Below are 24,792 nucleotides of genomic sequence, written 5' to 3' on the forward strand. Positions count from 1 at the left end.
GACGCAAAATTTAACCGACAGGAAGGAGATGCTGTGATATGCAAATGATTAGCTTTTCAGAGCATTCACACAAGGCTAGCGCCGGTGGCGACACCTACAACGTGCAGACATGAGGAAAGTTTCAAACCGATTTCTCATGCACAAACAGCAGTTGACCAGCGTTGCCTGGTGAAACTTTGTTGTGGTGCCACGTGTAAGAAGGAGAAATGCGTACCATCACGTTTCCGACTTTGATAAAGGTCGGATTGTAGCCTATCGCGATTGCGGTTTATCGTATCGCTACATTGCTGCTCGCGTTCTTCGAGATCCAATGACTGTTAGCAGAATATGGAGTCGTTGGGTTCAGGAGGGTACTACGGAACGCCGTGGTGGATCCCAACGGCCTTGTATCACTAGCAGTCGAGATGACAGGTATCTTATCTGCATGGCTGTAACGGATCGTGCAGCCACGTCTCGATCCCTGAGTCAACAGATGGGGACGATTGCAAGACAACAACCATCTGCACGAACAGTTCGACGACGTTTGCAGCAGCATGGACTATTAGCTCGGAGACCATGGCTGCGGTTACCCTTGACGCTGCATCACAGACACGAGCGACGGCGATGGTGTACTCAACGACGAACCTGGGTGCACGAATGGCAAAACGTCATTTTTTCAGATGAATCCAGGTTCTGTTTACAGCATCACGATGGTCGCATCCGTGTTTAGCGACATCATGGTGAACGCACATTGGAAGCGTGTATTCGTCATCGCCATACTGGCGTATCAGCCAGCGTGATAGTATGGGGTGCCATTGGTTACACGTCTCGGTCACCTCTCGTTCGCATTGACGGCACTTTGAACAGTGGACGTTAAATTTCAGATGTGTTACGACCCGTGGCTCTACCCTTCATTCGATCCCTGCGAAACTCTACATTTCAGAAGGATAATGCACGACCGCATGTTGCGGATCCTGTACGGGCCTTTCTGGATACAGAAAATGTTCGACTGGTGCCCTGGCCAGCACATTCTCCAGATCTCTCACCAATTGAAAACGTCTGGTCAATGGTGGCCGAGCAACTGGCTCGTCACAATACGCCAGGCACTACTCTTGATGAACTATGGTATCGTGTAGAAGCTGCTTGGGCAGCTGTACCTGTACACGCCATCCAAGCTCTGTTTGACTCAATGCCCGGGCGTATCAAGGCCGTTATTACGGCCAGAGGTGGTTGTTCTGGGTACTGATTTCTCAGGTTCTATGCACCCAAATTGCGTGAAAATGAAATCACATGTCAGTTCTAGTATAATATATTTGTCCAATGAATACCCATATATCATCTGCATTTCTTGTTGGTGTAGCAATTTTAATGGCCAGTAGTGTAATTAAACTTTCGCTACTTGAGAGGGCTCCCATGAAAAACAATTTGTGCCGCAATTCCCAAAACCCCAGTTCAGTGGAACCTCCGAATCATGTTCTGCGACCCTGGTGCGGGAAAAGACCTCTCAGTATTCCTTCAGTGCGTCGATACTCGTGAAGAGCAGCAGCACTATTGCTCTTGTTTTGCTAAAACAGTTTAAAAGTAAAGCCCTCCTACCTTGTATGGACCAGTGTTGACTCTCTGCAACTGTAATCCACACTGATGCTCGTGTTTCAACCCTACGTGGCCCTGCCAGAACCGACATTTAATGGCAACGCACGACACTACTAACAGTGCAAATCAGGGCCGGCGCAAGCCCAAGTACCGCCCCCTCCTCCCCCGCCCCCAATTTTTTTTTCTTTTACAAAACGTTTGTGGAATTTTATTTAAACAAATCTGCAGGAAATGTCAGCAATCAATCGAAATTTTTGTTTTTACTTTTCAGACCTACCTACGTTTCGTCCACTGAGTGGCCTGTCTCAAAGCTTTTAATATGTACTTACATCTAAACCTTCATGTTGACAGTTACGTTCAGCATGACGGTATGGATGTAAACATAACTCAAAGCATTGAGAATAGCCACACTGTGCCCGAAATCTATGTAGATCTGGGAAACAAAAATTGCGACTGATTGGTGACATTCTCTACAGATTTGTACAAAACAGTCGCTGGGCACCAGCTCAAAAATGGAGTCAAACCTGATTCAATTTGCTTTAAATGTTCAGAAATGTAAAGTTGTGCGCTTCACAAAACGAAAAAATGTAGTATCTTATGTCTATAATATCAGTAGTCACATTTGTAACCGGTCACCACCTACAAATACCTAGGTGTAACACTTTGTAGGAATATGAAATGGAATAATCACATAGAGTCAGTCATGGGTAAAGCAGGTGGTAGTCCTTGGTTTATTGGTAGAATACTGGTAAGGTGTAATCAGTCTACAAAGGAGATCGCTGGCAAATCACTTGTGCGACCCAATCTGAAATATTGTTCAGGCATGTGGGACTCGTACCAAATAGGACTAGCAGGGGATATTGAACATATACAGAGAAGGGTAGCACGAATGGTCACAGGTTCGTCTGATGCGTGGGAGAGCATAACAGAGATGCTGAAGAAACTGAACTGGCAGACTCTGTAAGATAGACGTAAACTATCCTGGGAAACCCTACTTACAAAGTTTCAAGAACTGGCTTTAAATGATAACTCTAGGAATATACTAAAACCCCTACATATAGCTCACATAGGAATCGTGACGACAAGATTAGATTAATTACAGCACACACAGATGCACTTAAAAATAATTCTTACCGCGCTCAGTACGCGAATGGAACAGGAAGAAATCGTAATAACTGGTACAGCGGGATGTACCCTCTGCCACGCACTTCACAATGGTTTTCAGAGTATAGATGTAGGTGTAGATGTAGAGTGGCTGCGAGTAACTAACTTTTAACTAGTTAAATTGGAATCATGGTGTTCTCGCGCTTGCATGAATTTCAGGAACTACATCTTATTCAACTCAAAAAATGTTTAAATGTGTATGAAATCTTATGGGACTTAACTGCTAAGTCCATCAGTCCCTAAGCTTACGCAATACTTAACCTAAATTATCCTAAGGACAAACACACACAACCATGCCCGACGGAGGACTCGAACCTCCGGCGGGACCAGCCACACGGTCCATGACTGCAGCGCCTAAGACCGCTCGGCCAATCCCGTGCGGAATGAACTTACAGTTAACGTAAATAAAAAATTTTCAATGATTGTGAACAGATAATGTATTCAACGGAAAACAAAATATATTTACAATTTAACGATAATTAAGTTTGAACAATAATATTTACAATAACTATTTAATGTTGAACAAAATAAGAAACAACGCAGTAAATAACCAAGACACTGATCATAATATAAAAATTTAAGAAAATACGAGACAAATCGAACCTTCCTGGCTTTTGCTTGTGCAAACTCTTTCACAAGATCTGTGTAATTTAAGTCCTCTGGAAGCTCGCGCTCAATCGATATTGTTGCAAGATCATTCAAACGAGTTTGGCTCATCGTTGATCGGAGGTATGTCTTCATCAATTTCAGTTTTGAGAAACTCCTCTCTCCACTGGCAACTGTCAATGGGAGTGTTAGGAAAATTCTCAGAGCAATAGTAACATTAGGGCAAACATTATGTCTTCCTATAAACTTCAGAGCCTCTTTTGGACCTATTCCAGGTTTCAACAATGTTGAAAGCAATTTTAGTTCTTCCCTCAACTCCAGTGCATCAATGTCGCTTGACTCATGATCTTGCAAAATCACTGCGAGGTTTCTACACTTTGAGTACAGGCTGTCAGGAGGTGCATTCTTCAGCTCGCCGATGTCGTAGAGAAAATCAAAATAATCACAATGAGATTTCAGTTGATTGACTCTCTCATCCGAAGATGTGGTTACTATATCTAATAGATAATAGTAAATTCAATCTTGTAACGTTTTGTTGTGTCATCTATTGTCTTATCCCTTCCTTCAAAGGTAAAGTGGGCTTCTTACTTCGTCGCCGGGAAACACTTATCCGTGGTAACTTTAGATCTTCTAGCTCTAATTCTGTAGCCAATTCTTTGGAATCCGTCAAGAAAGAGATAAACTTTTCTTCTGTTCTGTAGGTCACAAAATATGCTTTCGTTTTTTCAAGCATTTCCACGGCCTCAGAAACATTTATGTCAATGGTCTGGAGGGTCTTCCTGGCGACACTGATGTGAAACAGAACGTCGTACCAGATTACCAGAGAAGTGAGAAAGGTGTAATTTTTTATTTGATTCGCAAGTGACATTGCTTCGTGAGCGGTCATGCCATCGAATTCTTCTGGTACCTGAACCAGTGCATCATAAACGCCTCCAATTTGAAACCTCAGGGGAGTAAGTGCATCGGTGCGACTTTCCCACCTAGTATCACTCAGTAGCTTCAGCGACAGGTTAGGCAGATACTTCTTCGAGACATCTCAACGTCGAACGGAGGACGAGAAGAAGTCATACAAGCGTTTCACTGTCGAAAACATGGAAACAGCATATTTAGAAGACAAAGCGGCAGCGTTTACAACAAGATTCAATGAGTGACTGCTGCATGGTACATAAAATGCTCTCTTGTTCATGTCTGAAATTCTTTTCTGGAGACCAGACTTCTTTCCATTTATGTTTGCTCCATTGTCGTATCCTTGCCCTCTCATACTACACAATAGGATTTTTTTATCTTCCAAGAACTTGAGTACGACCTGCGTCAAAGTGGAGTTTGAAGTATCGGGCACTGGAAGAAATCGCAGCAAATGCTCCCGAATTCGGACATCGTATACCCCGTCGAGTCTTGTCTCCTGGACGAAACGTACCACAAATGTCATCTACTCAACTTTTGAAATATCTGTTGTGCAGTCCAGAATTATACTGTAATACTTTATAGATTTCATCATTAATAGAGTGTTGTCGGTTATAGATGATCCAATAAGACGAATTATTTCAGTCTGTGTTTCTTGTTCTCACCTTGCTTTGTTCTGTGCAGATGCTCCATCATCACAGTGTCGAACTTTTCGAATAATTCAACGAGTTTCAAGAAGTTTCCGTTGTCAGGCTGAAAGAGTGTATCTGCACTTCCTCTCAAAGGCAGACATTGCCGACCCAGGAAATGAATTATTGCTATTAAGCGCTCAAGAACATTTTTCCAATGTTCGCTTTCAGTATTCAGAAGCCTCTGATGATGGGCGTCGACAGTTCGTGACTTTTCAGTCCCTCGGAAAACACGAACCACTTTTTATGTGAATTCAAATGTTCGGTAGACTTCCCGTGACTTTCGAGATACGAAGGAAGGTGCCGCCAGTCGCTTGTACCGTTCTTTGCAATTTTTTCTGCAGATAACGAAAAAAGTTTGCAACAAAAGCAAAACACAGTATCCTTGTTCTTTGAGTACACCAACCAATGTCTATCTGCTTCTTCTAAATTCTTCAAAGAATTGCTGTAATGCACAGGGCTGAAACGCCGGTTGTCCGCGTTTTTTAGGACATTCTTCAGCTCCCATAATGCGCTCGGGAGGACCTCGCATGACCAAAGTCGTTCGAATGCAGTCGATAATAATTTCCGGCCATCTTCCGGGATCAGAGTCAATTGTGTCGTTCAGTTTAGGTTCGCCTTCAATCCCTTCTCCGGTGGTGAGTACCTCGGCTGATGTTCCTCCGGTATTTTCCGAATCGGGTCGCCTAATTTCAGTTCTGCCTGATGTTTCAATCTCGGAGCTTTCGTCACAAAGCAGGTCTTGAGTCCAGACGAGGTCTGTTTAACATGTTGTGGATGGCCCACCGTCAGCATTGCTACTGTATGCGGTGGTCGCAGTGCTGTGTTCGTCAACTTTCTGGTCATGTCCTGAAGATAAAGATGTAGCTGCAGTAGCTCCACTAGTTTTTGTACTTTCAGGATCTATTTTTCCACCTACGCCACTGCTAGGTCGTTCTCTCTTTGGCTTGAAATATCGTTGTAATGCATCCTTTTGCTTCTTATCGTCATCTTCCTTCAGCGTCCGTCTTTTCCTATATTCACTGCCAGACAGTCTTTTTCTACCGTCGGTCTGTTTCGATCCAGCCTGTAAAGAACGATTACGTTAAACTAACTGTTGATGTCGGTGTACTAACTTTATTTGCAACACACTTCGCTGACAATATCCTGATATTCCACTGCACGTAAACGGAAAATTATATTACTGTAAGATACACTGTTCAGGAGATGAAATCATAAGAATTGAGCAGCGTGAAATTGAATTTCAGGCGGAATTTCACTACAGACGCAGGTGAAACGGTCAAAGAGTGGGGCGGAAGACAATGGAGAGGGGAAGAATAAGGAGATGGAGTAACATAATAATGTAATAAAGACACACTCGTACATCGATGGGTACTAATGCTAGTCAAAATTTATTAACTCACTGCACTGCGGTTGTTCATTTCAAAGAACTGACACTCGATATCTGTCGTAATTTCCATGCGTCACTTCTTTCCTGTCTGATTATGGAATAAGGGGTAACAAATTAGTCATCGCCGTATAAGCTCACAGTAAGTATGTGACCGATGATATGGATAAATGTATTATCAGGCAGCAATTTCTATGGCATTACGAACAATAGGAAGAAATACGAACTTTGCTAAAACTGTACAACTTTTGTCCAACAGAAATGAGATTCAGAGCTAGCAAGGAAACCCTTAGAAGCAATGTTCTGTCTATGGATTTTCGTTTTAGAAGGTGTCAAAATTAATGTTTTGTTTTGTGCGGACGAGAGGGCATTGTTGCTTAAATACCATACTTTCTCAGGTTTTCATCAGAATCAAAGCGACCAGTAGTTTACTAAGATGAGACATGGATTCACATGCATTATGCAGCAAATAAATGTTAGAAAAGTGATAGTGTGCGATTAGTATTGTGAAAAAAAGTGCCAGTCAGAGTTCAATTGTTGTTCATGCAGGGAGAGACAGGTGTTTCATGGCTCAAAAACTAAAACGTCCCACTATCACTCAGAAACGGATAGCAAAAATGTTCAAAAATACGTCGAAACCCAACTTATGCCAGGCTTATTAGCAGTGTCTTTATCCCTTGTAATTACTCGCAGCGTATTTACCCATTCGGAATACTTCTATCAATTGTAGGTGTTGACATGTAATGTTCTATCTTTTTTTCCCATGATGCGGGAAGAATAAAACACTCGGAAACTGCCATTGAAGGGCTTAGCAAAATTTCTTCAGGCTTCAGATGTAACCGCAGTATCGAACATTGCATTCGAATTTCCAAATTAGATTTCGTCTTCTGCAAAACAAGTTGTGAGTAAATGCACGGCGCGTAACAGGCTGGCAGCGCTCCACTCATAAGAATACTGGCGTGTACGCCAGACTGCTTCCCCCTCTCTGTTCCTCCAGTGTAAACACGACGGTGCTGCCACAGTGGCGAGGAAGAAATTAGTCCTCCTCCCACCCCTTGTTCAACAGGGGCGCCCGGCAGGTAGTCAAGGCGCCATGCCACAGTTCCCGAAGCCGCTCCCTCCGAGGTTTGGTTTCGAATCCCCTCTTGGGCATAAATATTGAAAAAAAAAGGGGGGGGGGGCGGGGCGGGCGGCAGATTTGGCGACCCTCGTTAAAGTGCCTCCCCGTGTGGCCGCACGTTTCGCACGTGCCTTGCGCCTGCCCTGGTGCAAATCCGTCAGAACACAGTCTCAACATCATTCCTATAAAACTGGGTATCATTACAGTAAGTAGCTTTCCATCTCCACTGGCTCAATTAGCGAATGTTTAACTATAACCACCCTGTACATTGCCATCAACAAGATGGCACTGCTGCATAGATTCGCCTGGAAGGGATTTATAATTCTCATGGAGAGATCAATGGGGCTGCACAGCTCATTGCACGAGTATACAGAGCGAACGATCTCTGAGATTTCAGTTAAGTACTCGTACTCCAGAACTATGCTCTCCCTATCAGTTTCATCCGTCTCGTTGCTTCCTTCCTCTCCCGTCGTCCCTCGTATGTCATTATCCACAATTACAACTCCCACACCTTCTATCTCTCCACCGGCGTGCCCCAAGGATCCGTCCTTTCCCCTCTCCTCTATGTCCTGTACACTGCTGATATGCCCAAACCTCCCCCGCCTCTTCATCTCCTCCAATTTGCTGATGACACCGTCTTCCTAGCCCTTTATCCTGCCCTTCAGTGGTCCCAACGTACCCCCCCCCCCCCAAGCCCACCGTGACCAGTTCACCACTTGGTGCAACCAGCGGTTCCTTCGTATCAACCCCTCCAAGACCCAGGCCATCATCATAGACAGCACCACCTGCTCCTTTGTCTCCATGATTTCTACCTAACCATTTATGACTGTCCTATCCACATCACTCCTACCCCCGAATACCTTGGCCTCACCCTCGACCGCCACCTCACCTGGATTCCCCATCTCCGTACAATCCAACACAAAGCCCACAACAGACTCTGCCTCCTGAAACTTCTGTCTGGCTGGACATGGGGACTGCATCCTTCCACCATCCTTCACACCTACAAATCATTGATCCACCCCATCCTTTGTTATGCCAGCGTTGCTTGCATTTCCATCCCTCCCAGGTTCTATAATGCCCTCCAAATCCACGAGCACCATGCACTCCGTCTCGCCTTCCGTATCTGCCTTCCGTCCCCCACACACATCCTCTATGACCTCATCCCCTTCCCCTACCTTCTCCTTTTCCTTGAACACATCCACACCCTGTATATTGCCTGCCGACTCGATCCCCCCACCCCCTGGTGTCCACATTCCTCTCCAACCCCAGCCTGTTGCTGCGCCTTTATCGTTGTGTCCTGCCCTCTCTCCATCACCACGCCCTCCACCTCCTTTCCCAACGCAACTTCCAGCACCTACCCCTCCCAGATGATGAACTTCGCCCTGATTCTACCCCTCCTACCAACTCTAACCCCACCTCCCTCCTGGCTCCTCCTCAGGGCACCGCTCTCCTGCTCTCCCTTCTCCTGAGTGGATTTCCCCTCCTGCATTATGTTCCCTCTTCATCTCCCACCCTGCCTGTCTCCTGTCCCTAGGTGCACCTCCAGCCCCCTTTTTTACTTCTTCCTCCCACCCCTCCAGCCCCTCCCCACCACACTTTCCTCCCCTCTATTTCCCTTCCCTCCAGCCTCCAGCCCCTCGGCCAGCAGCGGTTTTTTTATTCTTCATGAGTGCTCCATCATGGGGCAGGGGAATCAAATTACAATAAAGAAAAAAAAAAGTAATTGTATCTAATGGATATCTCAGAAAAAAATGGTATATTGAAACTTCCTGGCAGATTAAAACTGTCTGCCACATCACGACACGAACCCTGTATCCTGCCTAACGTGACAATGCTCTTACCGCCTGAACTAGCCAGCCGTGGCTCACGACCCGGCATCACTGCTTTACTTCCGCCAGTGCTTTTCTCGTACCTTCCAAACCTCACAGATTTCTCGTATACCTTGCTGGACTCGCAGTTCTGGAAGAAAGGCAATAGTGCCAGCCTGGCACACAGTTTTAATCTGCCAGAAAGTTTCAAAAAAGTGTACACTCTGCTGCAGAATGAAAATTCATTCTGGAAATAATAGCAGAACATACGGCATAATATAATATTCATGTATTTGTGGTAGAAACATAAATATGATCTATTCTTTATTAACTAGCTTCATAATAAACGCCAAATCTAGGAATACATTCCGGTATGTATTTCAAGTGAGAAATTACATATATGTGTAACCACAGTAAGTTCTGAGACAATCACATAAAGAGAAACGGAATATGTAATAAATATGTGGTGCTAGTGTCTCGTCTGTAGAAGACGACGCACTGAATCCTCCAAGCTGCCGAGGTTGCACGTTTGCCAACACATTAATTGTCTAGTCACGTTAATGTGACCATCTGTCAAAAGCCTGAGTAAACTCCTTTTGCAGCGCGGACGGCTGCGAGACGTACAGCAAGAGAATGAGTGAGGTTCTGAAAAAACTCCAAATCTCTTTTTTCTTAGGAAAAATTGCTGGTGAAAGCAGCATGATACTTCTGTTGCACTCGTTATGAGAAATTCGTTTCAGACAACTTATTTCGTCAAAGCTGCTTCATGGTTATACTGATCAAATTCTAAGATTTTTAGAGTTTCATACAGATATTCATAAAACTTAACGATTATTATAATTCATAATATTTATGTTAATGAAAAAGAAATTAGGGTATACCTTCAATAGCTATATACTCTAATGTGAGTTGTTACCCTATACTAGTAAATGTGTTTGTGTAGTCTTACCACTCTTTTGATCATGGTTGCGGAAGGATCTTCGGCGTTGGTACGGCGTATCGCCCCAGGCGGTCAGATGTCTGAAAATAAAATGTCCAGTTATATTCAAAGCTGCTAACGAAATAGTAAATATAAAGGTCTGGTTAGTGTTCGCGCATGCTAGAAAAGGGAATATATAGGGTATCCCACGAGGAATGGTTCAATATTCAGAGGTACGACAGAGAGAATCATTCGATGCAAAAATGTCTAGTAAACACGGATTTTTAAGAGCTATGAGTACTTGTAGACTAGAACACATGCTTTTCACAGTACAGAAGAGGAACAAGTGCTCATAGCTCTTAAGAAGTGCACTTTAGAGCCCAAGTCAACGGGACATTTTTTTCTTGTTTGGTTCATACCACAACCTGTCAAAACATGGAAAGTAAAGAGCTTACAGTAGAAGAGATTTGTTTCACAACATCGAAGATGAAGAAGTGTTCATGGCATGCAATTGAGAGGTCATGTTTACTAGAGTTCTTTGCTTCGAATGATTGCTCCTCTCATATCCCTGAATACTGGGACACCTAATGTTTAGAATCGAATTGCTTATATTGGCAAAGGAAGGAAGGAAAATTAAGGTCTAACATACATTCAACATCATGGATGTTATGAACTAAGCATTTGCTCATTTCGAGGTGTGCTGGTTGGAAGGGATCGGCCACAGTGACGCCAACACACCCAGTCAGGGCGGAAAAAAGCGCATAACCTTAATACGGATGATCCAGTGCGAACTTGAACATTGTTTCTCACTATATGAGTGTGATTCATTTACAGCTGTAGTACCTCATTCTATGAATCTGATTCCTTTACGGCTGCAGGTTCTCATTCTGTGCTCACATCTACAAATGTCGACGCCTGTATCCAAATGATCACCAAATGAACGAAAATTAGTAGCTGGCTGTAGGTTCTCATTCTGTGCTCAGATCTACAAATGTCGACGTCTGTATCCAAATGAACACCAAATGAACGAAAATTAGAGTTACCTTATAGAGTGCTTATCGAAAAGAGAGACTGTGAGTGGACTGGGATAGTGTAGCAGTAAGGTAAAATGACTACCTGTCCACACTGTACTGCATCAGTACGGAATAGGATCAGTGCTGTACTTAATGTGACTTCTATCCAATTCCTGTTACTTACATATTGTGGAATACGTATGTTGTGTGCAGTAGTCGATTCATATACCAGTTTTCGGCTACTAATTGCCAAGGGATCTCAAGCTCCTGATGCAGTACTAACATTACACAATGGGTTTTTACTAACATTACACAATGGGTGATCAGCTCTCAACCACCGGCAGTTCTTACCTAGGGCTTATGTTTACTGGTGATCTCCTTCCACCCCTCCTTTTATTCAGTTTTATTTCAGTGACTGATATGCAGTCATTTTCAGCTGTTAAGTGTTGCTTCATATTTTTCCCGTATGCCATTGCATGTTTACATACTTCGATATGCAGGTTGGTTAAAAAAGGAAAAAGTCAAAGGTAATTTACATAAAGATTGTAATAAAAGATTGCTAGCACTGTTCTAATTCAAATGGTAAATTCACTCACAAACCCTCAAATATCACGTTTAAAGTGCATTAACCAGCAGCTTCACAATTCTTTACTTGAGTCCATTTGTCAATACAATGCCCTTTTCGTCGTATTACAAGACTGATGTTATGCACAGTTGCAATATAGTATTCCCCGAAGGTGTTTAATTCTGAAAGGCGTAATTTATTTGTTTCGTGCTAGGCCCATTCTTCGTGCCTTTAAGCAGTGTTTTATTGATATCCGCTTCCCAATTCCATGAGTGCTGCTATTGTTGATTTGTACAACCCCATCCTCCCCCTGCCCTTCCCCACCCCTTTAATTTAGGAAGTCCCAGACAGACACCCGTTTTCTAATATACCGCCACTCCAACGATATGGAGACGGACTCAGAGTGTGGCGGAGTTCGTAGTTTGTATGGCTCAGATGTCGCTCGTCGGTAACGGGATGACGGCAGACAGTTCACGTACGACAACTGCCTGACTTTCCTTACCCAGTCTTCGATTTTGGAACTCAGTTGGAGTGTGTATTTTTGAGTATGATCATTTTGGCTTTCGTTCATCCGCAATGATTCGGAATCGCATTACTTACAGTCGTAACGTTCGTTCTCTACTGCGGTTTCGGCTATAGACTTCAAGCATCGACACTGGTTTCCACACGATGCGTCGCCAGCCTCAGTGAGGTGGTTATGATAAGTCTTTTCACTTTTAAAATGTGTTTCTCCTACCAAAGTAAATCAGCGATTGTCAGATACCTTCTTCTTAAACACTTAAAGTAACAACGTCTGATGAAACCCTTTCAAGGGCATGAAAGACATGGAACTTTAGACAGAAAGGAGACATTTAAAAAATGTTTCGTCTCTAGACACATCTCGGAGACTAGAAAAAGCCATAGGGGACCGGGTGGGCCAGTAGTGATTTTTAGTGAAGACCCTGACCTAAAACCTCATGGATCGCCTGATCTATTCTATCATAATAACAGCAGCCTTCACTCCTAATAAATACACTATTACAGGATGGCTGTTTACGTCTCCCAGCTTCTTTCGTTGTCTCTGTTTCATGGCGCGACTGTTTTTTTTTTTGTCAGTTTATCTACAGGTACAAAACTACAAACTACTACGCCTAGTGAATCGAAGTACCTCCCGTCACTCTGTATCTGGGAATAAATGACAATATTGCATTAGATCAAAATCCAGTAAAGTGGAACAATAATACACAGCAAGCGTCTGGAAAAAGGCACATGTCATTCCCATTTCAAGCAAGGTGTTATGACAGATACGCGTAGCAGTAGGGCTACATAGCTGACTTGAAACTGTTGTATAACCATGGACCAGTTTTACGCTCGTATATTCTTGGGAGGTCTTAATTCTCTTCATTGGGGACAGACATGAAATATGCACACAAAGATCTTGTAAAACTCAGTTAGCTCTTTCTGTCAATGATATGCAAAAGACAGTGCACAGTGGCGTCCAAGTAGATGCCTCGTTCCTTGATGTCAAGAAGGCATTCTACATAGTTCTGCAGGCCTCCTAGTGAACAAATTAAGAGATTAGTGAGGATCGAGCCGGATTTTTGACTGGACGGAGGATTCCTATCAAAGAGTCAGCACGGTATACTTAATGGGGGTGAAACCGACAAATGTGAAGGTAATACCCGACGTACACCAGCTGAGTGCTATAGTGTGGTTATTAGCACGATATGCATAAGTCACTAGTAATACCTGACATTTTCAGAAATGGAGAGATACGATATTATAGATTCATTAATTTTTTTAATTCATTACATTTTTAAATTGTCTAAATAGCAAATAACATGCAATCTGAAAATTTTATAACTATTTTCGGTTGTTCATACAGCCATCTTCAGGTCAATCATGGTAAAGTTTATATTAGCGTATAGAATACGGATGGGCCGCTTCGTCTGAATAGCTTGGTACAAGGTCATGTAAGAGAAAATTTCAGTAAAATTCTGGGTTTACCAACGCAATAAAAGGCTGATCCTAAACCATGCTTCATAAACTTGCAGTCAAGTATAAAACACTTACACTCGTCACCAAATTTTACACATGATGTGGTCCATCCGTGTTCTATGCACTGATATACTTTAGCATGATTGATCTGAAGATGGTTGTATGAACAACCGAAACTAGTTATCAAAATTTAATATTGTATATTCTTTGCAACCTACTTATTTTTTAAATCTGTAACGAATTTTTTTAAATTTTAAAAGAATACATAAATGTTTATTAAAGGCATTTTAATTCCGTCTTTGCAACTATATGAAATTGCCTGTTTTTGTCACCAAACGAACTTCATTTTATTGAAATAAAACATCGTCAGTGGTCTGTAATGAAGGATATTTACAAACTGCCTTTCCTAGATCGAGAAACTGTTCTCTAAAAAAGATGATTTTGCTTACGATATTTCATGTCTTGTTTTCTCTCACATCAAGAAATGCCGTCTCTTGCACGTTTTTGAGTTATTCCTTCTTTTGGCACGGTTGATTTTGGCCGAATCCCATACTGCTTTGCAGAACTATACATTTCTCGGCGGGAAACGCACCACAATATAACAGCACTAGTGGCTCTTTGTGTGTTTCTGGTTACATATGCCTCGAATGTTTTGTGTAGTGTTATCAACTTTACTGCTACTTTTTTCTTTGATCTAGAAATATACTCTTTCTCTATGTTTTGCTGGCTAACGTGGGAAGATCCATAGGGCTGCTCATGGTGGATACTGTTGTATATGAGTATGTTACAACGGCAGAAATAGTAATGAAACGCGGGAAGCCTTACATATGATCGACGCTTGGTGCACGGTTTGGCACTTGCTCTAAACAGGTGTATTGCACGTAAACAGATGGAGGAACTCATTATTACCTGACTGACGGTGAATCACAAGGACGAGGAGGAGGAGGAGATTAGAATTTAACGTCCCGTCGACGACGAGGTCATTAGAGACGGAGCACTAGTTCGTTCAAAAAAATGGTTCAAATGGCTCTGAGCACTATGGGACTTAACATCTGAGGTCATCAGTCTCCTAGAACTTAGAACTACTTAAACCTAATTTACCTAAGGACATCACACACATCCATGCCCAAGGTAGGATTCGAACCTGCGACCGTAGAAGTCGCGCGGTTCCGGACTGAAGCGCCTAGAACCGCTTGGCCACCGCGGCTGGCTCACAAGTTCGTATTAGGGGAGGACAGAGAAGGAAACTGGCCGCGCCGTTTCAAAGAAACCATCTTAACATTTGCATTAAGCGATTTAGGGAAGTCAAGGAGATCTAAATGTGGATGGCCGAACGCGGTTCTGAAACGTCGTCCTCCCGAATGCAAGTCCAGTGTGCTAACCACTGTGCTACACTGCTCGCTGCGGATCACTGGACACAGTCACAAATTATAGTACCCAGGAGTATGTGTTTTACACGATTTAAAGATATCTGAGAAGGGAGGTGTATGCCAGTTTGAGATTCATTGGAAGGAACGTAAAGAATTGTAACTTACATACGAAAGAGGCAGCTACAAGGCCCTCGCTGAAGCAAATCTTGTGTATTGTACGTGTGGGACCGTTGCCAGATGTGATCAACAGAGAAAACGGAGAACATCCAAAGAAGAGCAGCACGTGCCACCACGTTTTCGTTTAGTAAGCGAGAGAGCGTCACAGCGAGCTCTCTAGTGTGCGACGTTTTCAACGAAAAAGGTGTCTTGTGACACTGAGAGGTTTACTGTTAAAATTCCGAGAAATCGCGTTTAAAGAAAAGCCAAGTAACATATTATTTCCGCCCACTTATATCTCACGAAATGAACATATTGGTAAAATCAGAGAAATTCGAGCTCATTCGCGAACGGAACACGAAAGGCAGTAATTGATTGCGGTTTCCGAAGTTTCTACCGCTACACACCGTCCAGTGGCTTTCGGAGTATTAATGTAGATGTCGATGTATATGTATTTAGAGTCAATCAGTGGCGTGATTATTGCTGGCCTGGGTAACTTCGTATTCACGGTAGTGTGAAGCAAATTGCTGCATTAGAACTAGGAGGCGGAGGCTGTGCGCCTACAGCTGCCGCACACCATTTGCTAGCACACAGTCGTGCTGGAGCGTGTCCGTTTCATCATGCCCCATACATATTAAACGTGTAGCGTAATCGGCGTATTAGCACGCTAAAACAAATATTGTACGTTGTTATCCGTTAAGAGAGGACACACTGTTGCTGCTCTTCAGAAATTAAGGATTCGATTCGAAATCATACTTTTAAATTTATAAAATTAGGTACCACGATTTCTATCTCATGTATTTCACATAGAACTGAATACACGTTACGGTTGCACAGCATACTATGAGAACAAGGAAATCAAGTCCGTTTCTTTATTTTTAGAGAAAATAATATATTACTGACCTGAATTCCGAAAGAGTCGCTCAAACAAAGGAACAAGCGCTCGCAAAGGATATAATAATCCATAAAACAACAACCCAAGGCTCACGTGAGGCTGTACAGGGTAGTCAGAAACAGTCTGAAAAGCTCGTAAGGTTGTTGCAGGGTGGGTTGTACTGAGAAATAATTGTTAAGAAAAGAATTCGGTACGTTCTGCCGTATCCGAGTTAATTATCATTGATGTTATCCAATCAGGTCGTTGCGCCCGCAGATTTAAGCAGCCCGCCAGATACACTTAAGTGTTAGTTGTTCTCATAGCATAGACAATAGCACACGAGACTGTTCAGCATTTGGCTCGGGTTCGATCTTTACCACTGTCCCATTTCGAATTTTTGTATCGCTCTCTTTTTCGGCTTTAGGAAACCAAACGAACACGTTTGGCAACACCATGACTGGTCGGCCGCTTGAATTTGCGCCTCAACGGCCTGATTGGCTAACTTCAACGCTAATTAACGCGAAAACGGCGCAACATATCGAATTTTTTTCCATAACAATTATTTATCAGCACAACCTACCCTGCGACACCCCTATAATCTTTTCAGACTGCTTCTGATCACTCTTTATATATTTGTCGGGTGTCTGAAGACTTTTTGCCATACAGAGCATCTGATTCCTCAACCATCGGTAAATACAGCTCTTACGAAAAAAAGGTTTGGTACTCCAAGACAAATAGTTCCTGACAAGGGAACCTCTCCATCGCACCCCCCTCAGATTTAGTTATAACTTGGCACAGTGGATAGGCCTTGATAAACTGAACACAGATCAATTGAGAAAACAGTAAGAAGTTGTGTGGAACTGTGAAAAAATAAGCAAAATATACAAACTGGTCATCAGTCTTGGCGACATAGGCAACATAAAGGACAAAGTGAGATCAGGAGCGCCGTGGTCCCGTGGTAGAGTGAGCAGCTGCAGAAGGAGAGGTCCTTGGTTCAAGTCTTCCCACAAGCAAAAATTTTACTTTCTTTATTTTTGCATAGTTATTATCTGTCCGTTCGTTCATTGACGTCTCTGTTCACTGTAATAAGTTTAGTGTCTGTGTTTTGCGACCGCATCGCAAAACCGTGCAATTAGTAGACGAAAGGACGTGCCTCTCCAATCGGAACCGAAAACATTTGATCGCAAGGTCATAGGTCAACCGATTCCTCCACAGGAAAACACATCTGATATATTCTATACGACACTGGTGACGGCATGTGCGTCATATGACAGGAATATGTTGTCGACCCACCTAACTTGTACACTTGGCGAATGGGTAAAAAGATTCTTCTATCTTGCCCGATTTAGGTTTTCTTGTGGATGTGATAATCACTCCCAAAAAAGTGATGAAAACATAAGAGTTTGTCACATAAACTGAAAATAAACAATTAAAGTTTTCACTCGATGGAAGATTTGAACCAAGGACCTTTCGTTCCGCAGCTGCTCACGTTACCACGAGACCACGGCGCTGCTGCGGTCCCAGTGTCCTTAATGTTGCCTATCTTGCCATGAACTACTCAGTTTGTATATTTTGCTTATTTTTTCACAGTTCCACACAACTTCTTCCTGTTTTCTCAATTGATCTGTGTTCAGTTTTTCAAGGCCTATCCACTGTGCCAACTTATAACTAAATCTGAGGGGGGTGTGATGGGGAGGTTCTCTTGTGAGTAATGCGATTAGCCGGCCGAAGTGGCCGTGCGGTTAAAGGCGCTGCAGTCTGGAACCGCAAGACCGCTACGGTCGCAGGTTCGAATCCTGCCTCGGGCATGGATGTTTGTGATGTCCTTAGGTTAGTTAGGTTTAACTAGTTCTAAGTTCCAGGGGACTAATAACCTCAGCAGTTGAGTCCCATAGTGCTCAGAGCCATTTTGAGTAATGCGACATCTATGGTCATCAGTCCCCTAGAACTTAGAACTACTTAAACCTAACTAACTTAAAGACATCACACAACACCCAGCCATCACGAGGCAGAGAAAATCCCTGACCCCGCCGGGAATCGAAACCGGGAACCCGGGCGTGGGAAGCGAGAACGCTACCGCACCACCACGAGATGCGGGCAATGCGATTGGTTTCCTTCCTTTTGTGTCAGGTAATACTGCGTAGGGCTGAGGCACTTTCCAAGTTCTAGTTGGACATTTACGCACATGTATGTTGATTTGGGTATTATTTATTCATTTCTTCCCTAGTACAGCAGGAGGCACTACTATGCTTAACGGAATAAATACTAGCCTCTCACTTAAAACAGCAGAATTGTCACTCTGGAGCGCTGTACATGACGCAGAACTGGTAATAGGCGGTCATGTAATCTTCCACTACTGACGAAAGTCGTGTCAGTGAAGTGGTGTACTGTCGTGTGTATGTGACAGTCGGTTGTATGTACTCAGTGCAATAAGATGGTTCGACGTGCAGACGTGACAGAATGGCAGAAAGGAGCTATCGTATTTAGATGTGCCCATGGCACACCGTGAATGAAGTTGCCTGATTTGTTAGAGTATGAACGGTGCCTGTCCAATGTATATACCATCCGGGGGGAACTATGCATATTACTGGAATCGAGTATCTCGCAAAAGACCAATGTTTATGTCCGAAAGGATAGACACCACATACATTTATAATTAAGGCAAGAGCCGCTAATGATCTCTTCAGTGAGGATGCACACAAGGCTCGAACTCTCACGGGAATCGGCGAAATGCCGCGAATAGCGAGGATAATGGGCAAGGGGCACTACATTCGTAGTTGCGGATAAGTTGAGAATTTGGGACCAACGGGAGGTGTGTTAGAATAGTCCGTGGAGTTGCGATGACCTCTGCGTCCAGATGGCATACTGATCAGAGCATCTGCCTAGAGAGCATGAGACCCGGGTTCGAATCCCAATGCGGTACAAATTTTCAACTTTCCCCATTGATTTAAGTCAATGCCCTCTCGCAGCCAGTGTCTGTAATTCCTAATTCCTTTGTGTCTTAGACCATTGTTTCTCGCTCTCTCTCTCTCTCTCTCTCTCTCTCTCTCTCTCTCTCTCTCTCACACACACACACACACACACACACACACACTGTAAAGGCTAATGCGTTGTCGATGCAACAACTCACTTCTGTTAGTGGCTGTTCGTTTCAATTCCATGTAATTGTCACATACTATCCTCTCCTCGATGTCTTCCAAATACTTCGTCCTAGCCCGTCCCCTTCTTTTCTTTCCCAAGACTTTCGCTTTGAGAATATTAATGATGGAGATATTATGTTTGATGATATGTTCAATTTATTTTTTTTCCACTTTCTTTAACAATATTCGCTCTTCGTTGACTTTTCGTAAGATTTCCACATTGGTTTTCCTTTCCGTCCAGCTCGTTCTTATCATTTTTCGCGATATTCACATTTCAGCAACTGCAAGTCGATTCCTTTCCAGTTTGCCCAGCGTCCAACTTTCACTTCCATGGAACAGTGTACTGACTGCAAATGATTTTGGAAAGGATTTTCTGACATCTATAACAACATGTTTGCTAATTAAAAGTTTTTCTTAGTCACGAATGACTGTTCCGTAAGTTCAATCCTTCTCTTCTCTTCCATTAGACATATATTGTTATCTCTAATTATACTACGGAGAGAAAATTGTTTCACTTGATCAATTCTGAAGTCATCAATTTTTATCATCATCATCACCCATATTTTTCTGTACTACCATTACTTTCGCTTTCCGTTTGTTCACTTTTAATTTGCGTGGTTTAATTGTACCGATTGGACTTATCATTCTATTCATTTCTTTTTCGGAGCCCACAACCATCGCGATGCCACCAGCAAATCTAATAAGTACAATGTATCATTTCACTATTGGCTTTTATTCCCTCTGTTTTCTCCTTCGCCGCGCGGGATTAGCCGAGCGGTCTGCCGGCACGGTAACTTAGCGTGTTCGGTCAGAGGGTTAGCTACCCTCTGTAATAAAAAAAACTGAGTTAATGGATCAACGACGAACTGATACGAGTGTCTTGCGACGTCCGCCCCGAGCAGATACAACAAATGAAAACGAACAAAATGAGATTAAAAAAAAAAGCGGTATAAGGCGCTGCAGTCATGGAGTGTGCGGTTGGTCCCGGCGGAGGTTCGAGTCCTCCCTCGGGCATGGGTGTGTGTTTTTGTCCTTAGGCTAATTTAGGTTAAGTGGTATGTAAGCTTAGAGACTGATGACCTTAGCAGTTAAGTCCCATAAAATTTCACACACATTTGAACATTTTTTTCTCCTTCATGAACACAATAAATAAATATGGCTATAGGGGAAATCTTTGTCTAACTCCTTTTCTAATCCTGGACTCTTCCTCTGACTTATTGATGTTTATTTTTGTGCTTTGCTTTTCATACAGTTCATTCTTCTGTCCTTGCAGTCAAGTCCTATTTTTTCATGGTTGTAAAGAGTAGGTCCCAGTTCACAGTGTCAAAAGCGTTTTCCGAGTCAGTTTACAATCTGCCAGGAAGTTTCAGAAACAGAGAGTTTTAACAGCAGAAGGCAAGGGGCAAACGGAGAGCGGCAGAAAATATGTAAAGCAAGTCCACGAAATAAGGTGCGAACAGCCCCGTAGGGACGTCAAGGAGCACGGAGGGGAAAAGAGACTTCGCTCCTAACAACGATATGATGTATTTTCTCATTGATCACCAAAAGTAACGCTCTATCATCTGCTACAATGGAGAACTTTATGTGAGTTTTGCGATACACAGTACAAAGTTATTTGCAAAAAGAAGTACAAATATACAGAGAATGGACAAAAATATGGAAACGCCAAAAACACAACACCTTATCATCCTTATATGGTCTAGGAAAACGCGAGGGGTGGCCGCGCGGTCGGGGGCGCCTTGTCACGGTCCGTGCGGCTCCCCCGTACGAGGTTCGAGTCCTGGGGCGTGGGTGTGCGTGTTGTCCATAGCAGAAGTTCGTTTAAGTTAGATTAAGCAGTGCGTAGGCTCAGGGACCGATGACCTAAGTAGTTTGGTCCCATAAGACGTTACTATAAATTTCCAAATTTTCTAGGAAAACCGTTGCCATTCAGAACAGCTTCCAGTCGTCTCTGAATGGATAAATATAGGTCCTGTATGGTTTTCAAACGAATCTCATACCATTCTTTCTGCAAAATAGTGGCAAGTTCAGTTAACGATGAAAGAGGTGGCTAGTGATCACGCACCCTTCTCTCCAACGGAGGCCGCAAAGACTCACAAGGGAACCTCCCCATCGCACCCCCCTCAGATTTAGTTATAAGTTGGCACAGTGGATAGGCCTTGAAAAACTGAACACAGATCAATCGAGAAAACAGGAAGAAGCTGTGTGGAACTATAAAAAAATAAGCAAAATATACAAACTGAGTAGTCCATGTGGAAGATAGGCAACATCAAGGACAGCATGAGCTTAGGAGTGCCGTGGTCCCCTGGTTAGCGTGAGCAGCTGCGGAACGAGAGGTCCGTGGTTCAAGTCTTCCCTCTAGTGCAAAGTTTACTTCCTTTATTTTCGTGAAGTTATGATCTGTCCGTTCGTTCATTGACGTCTCTGTTCACTGTAATAAGTTTAGTGCCTGTGTTTTGCGACCGCACCACAAAACCGTGCGATTAGTAGATGAAAGGACGTGCTTCTCCAATGGGAACCGAAAACATTTGATCGCAAGGTCATAGGTCAACCGATTCCTGCACAGGGAAACACGTCTGATATATTCTATACGACACTGGTGACGGCATGTGCGTCACATGACAGGAATATGTTGTCGACCCACCTAACTTGTACACTTGCCGAATGGGTAAAAAGATTCTTCTACCTTGCCCGATTTAGGTTTTCTTGTGAACGTAATGAATCACTCCCAAAAAAGTGATGAAAACATAAAAGTTTGTCACATAAACTGCAACAAATGAATGCAACAGTTTCACAGTCGCACAGTTTTCCCTGTGCTCTGTCAAAACACATGTTTTTAACGTTTTCAAATTTTTCCCTGTGTAGACCGTCAAATCCTGCATATGTCCAAGCAAATCTGAACATGTCCTGGAATTTTGGAGAGCGAAGTTAATTGTGTGTGTGTGCTTGAATTTTGATATTTGTCGGAAAATAAAAAAAATTAAACTTTTCACTCGAGGGAAGACTTGAACCAAGGACCTCTCGTTCCGCAGCTGCTCACGCTAACCACGGGACCACGGCGCTCCTAAGCTCATACTGTCCTTGATATTGCCGATCTTCCACATAGACTACTCAGTTTGTATATTTTGCTTATTTTTTTCATAGTTCCACACAACTTCTTCCTGTTTTCTCGATTGATCTGTGTTCAGTTTTTCAAGGCCTATCCACTGTGCCAACTTATAACTAAATCTGAGGGGGATGCGATGGGGAGGTTCCCTTGTCAGTAATATCGAGAACCGGTAACTGCCTTGGTCATGGGAGATACAATTCATCCTCACACTCAAAACCAATCCTGTACGATGCGAGCTGTCGCCTTTGAGCACAGGATCACCATTTGGGAAAAAACGTTGTATAGAGGCGGGGGGGGGGGGGGGGGGGGTCGATCCGATCAGCCAAAACGGTCACATTATCCCGAGTAATAATGCGACCTTGCAGAGTAGCCATGGGGCCTATGGAAAACCGCAACATGGTTGTCCAAATCATCACTGAAGCCTTGGGACGCAAACTCGACAAGACTCGTCGGACCGGATTACGTTCTTCCATTGCGCAATAGTACATGTTTTCTAGACCCGGCACCACGCTTTCCTTTTACAGGCATTTGCATTACTGATGAGTGGTTTTGGAATTCAAGTTCGCTCTGAAATTCCCTGCTTATGGAGTTCCTTTCGTGTTATTTTGTCCTGACAGTATTCGCGAGTGCGAAATTCAGTTATTTTTCATCACAATCTTCGTCAGCGACCATCCGTCACGGTCACTCAACACTCACTATCGTTCGCGGTTGTGACTTAGTGGATAATGTTGTTTTCGTTTTCCCTGTATGCGGTAGAAATCTTCGACACGGTACCTCTTGCGACACCCAACACTTCGGCTACCTTGGTTACAGAAGTACCCACTGGCACCGTACGACACCAGCCATTTGCCCACGTTGGAATTCACTTAGCGCCGATATAATGCACTCACACCTACAAAGAACACTGTTCTGACCACGACTGACACTTGTAACGTACTGAGGAGACTCCTGATGTGCCGTTCGTGGTCAAATGGAACAGCGTAATCTGCAGGCTTGGCTAGCATCTCCGTGTCTGTTCAAGCATGCATTTTGCGCAGGTGTTTCCATATTTTCGTCCAACCACAGTACATGACTGTTATGATATCAACGTACCAATTAGATGCAGAATAGTGCACTAACATGACATGAAAATTAAAATATAATACTGTGACAAAAATACTGTGTGAGAACGAATTAGAGTTAGCATTCAAACTATAGCTTCATGTGAAACTTACTGGTAGATTAAAACTGTGTGCCGGACCGAGACTCGAACTCGGGACCTTTGCCTTTCGCGGGCAAGTGCTCTACCACTCTTTTGTTTTAAAAAAATCTCATTTTGTTCGTTTTCGTTCGTTGTATCTGCTCGGGGCGGACGTCGCAAGACACCCGTTTCGGTTCGTCGTTGATCCATTAACTCAGTTTTTTTATTACAGAGGGCAGCTAACCCCTCTGACTGAACACGCTGAGTTACCAAGCCGGCTTTCTCTGCCTACCCAGGAAGTTTCATATCAATGCACACCCCGCTGCAGAGTGAAAATCTCATTCTGGATATAGCTTCATGAGTTCCACGCGACCTTCTGTAAACTCTATGGAGCTGGTTTCCTGTGCCAGAAATAAATAAATGCACACTACCGCACGCAAAATGAATGAAACACTGTGAAGTTGCAATAGTGTGTGCTAGTAATAATATCATACACTTATTTTATCTGTGACTAATCACTTCGCGTCGATTACCGTAGCCAAAATTTAAATCAATCAAGCATAAATATTACTGGATTAGTTCCCTCAATCAGTATAATTTTCATTTCATCGGACCATTTTTTGCACTTCGATGTAATCGTATCGCAGAACACGCCTCTCAGCACTGATGCAGATCATTTAGTAGTAGGCGACGACAGGAATAATTTGAAAAATAGGAACGTTAGTGGTAGAGGCTAGCCGCAAGTTGGAGTTAACGGGGTCGCAACAAACTTCTGTCAAGTGCGTCCCATTACTTCAATTAGTCTTGGCAAATCTAACTAAATCCAGGCAGTCATTAATCAGCACTAATGGCGAAGACAATGGGAGGCGCGCCGGCGTGCCCTGACAACTTGCGAGTCCTCCCCTCCCCCCATTTCGCAGCCATTATCAGAGGCTCCATACAAGCGGCAGCTTCTCAGCCACTGCAGATGTGGCTTCCAGTCTGGCGAGAATTCCGTCCAGAAACAGAATAAATGTCTTACCCCAGTGCGATCACGCTATTCAGACCTACAACCTATGTGTTCAGAACAGACCACTGACGCCTTGCGACGTTGTGTTTGGGCGGTTTCAAAGTTGAAACAGTTTTGTTGTGCGTTCATGAAAGTAAACAAAACGAATACGGTCTTCCTCATACATCAACATTTGCTTACGTAAGACACTGTGCGATTTATTGCTGCGTCTAAAAAGCGTACCAATATTAT

The 24,792-nt window shown here is 43.4% G+C and overlaps 1 protein-coding gene across 6 annotated transcripts in view; it reads right to left on the reverse strand.

Annotated features, from left to right (window-relative positions):
• LOC126470158 (protein O-linked-mannose beta-1,2-N-acetylglucosaminyltransferase 1-like) overlaps positions 1-24,792 on the reverse strand; it is a 2,280,325-nt gene that overhangs the window by 89,942 nt on the left and 2,165,591 nt on the right. For all 6 annotated transcript variants that reach the window (XM_050097778.1, XM_050097779.1, XM_050097777.1 and 3 more), the window contains one exon: positions 10,199-10,269. The gene's annotated coding sequence lies outside the window, so the exon portion shown is untranslated. The remainder of the gene's footprint in view (positions 1-10,198; positions 10,270-24,792) is intronic.

The sequence above is a fragment of the Schistocerca serialis genome, chromosome 3, assembly GCF_023864345.2.
Source record: "Schistocerca serialis cubense isolate TAMUIC-IGC-003099 chromosome 3, iqSchSeri2.2, whole genome shotgun sequence".
Lineage (NCBI taxonomy): Eukaryota > Metazoa > Arthropoda > Insecta > Orthoptera > Acrididae > Schistocerca > Schistocerca serialis.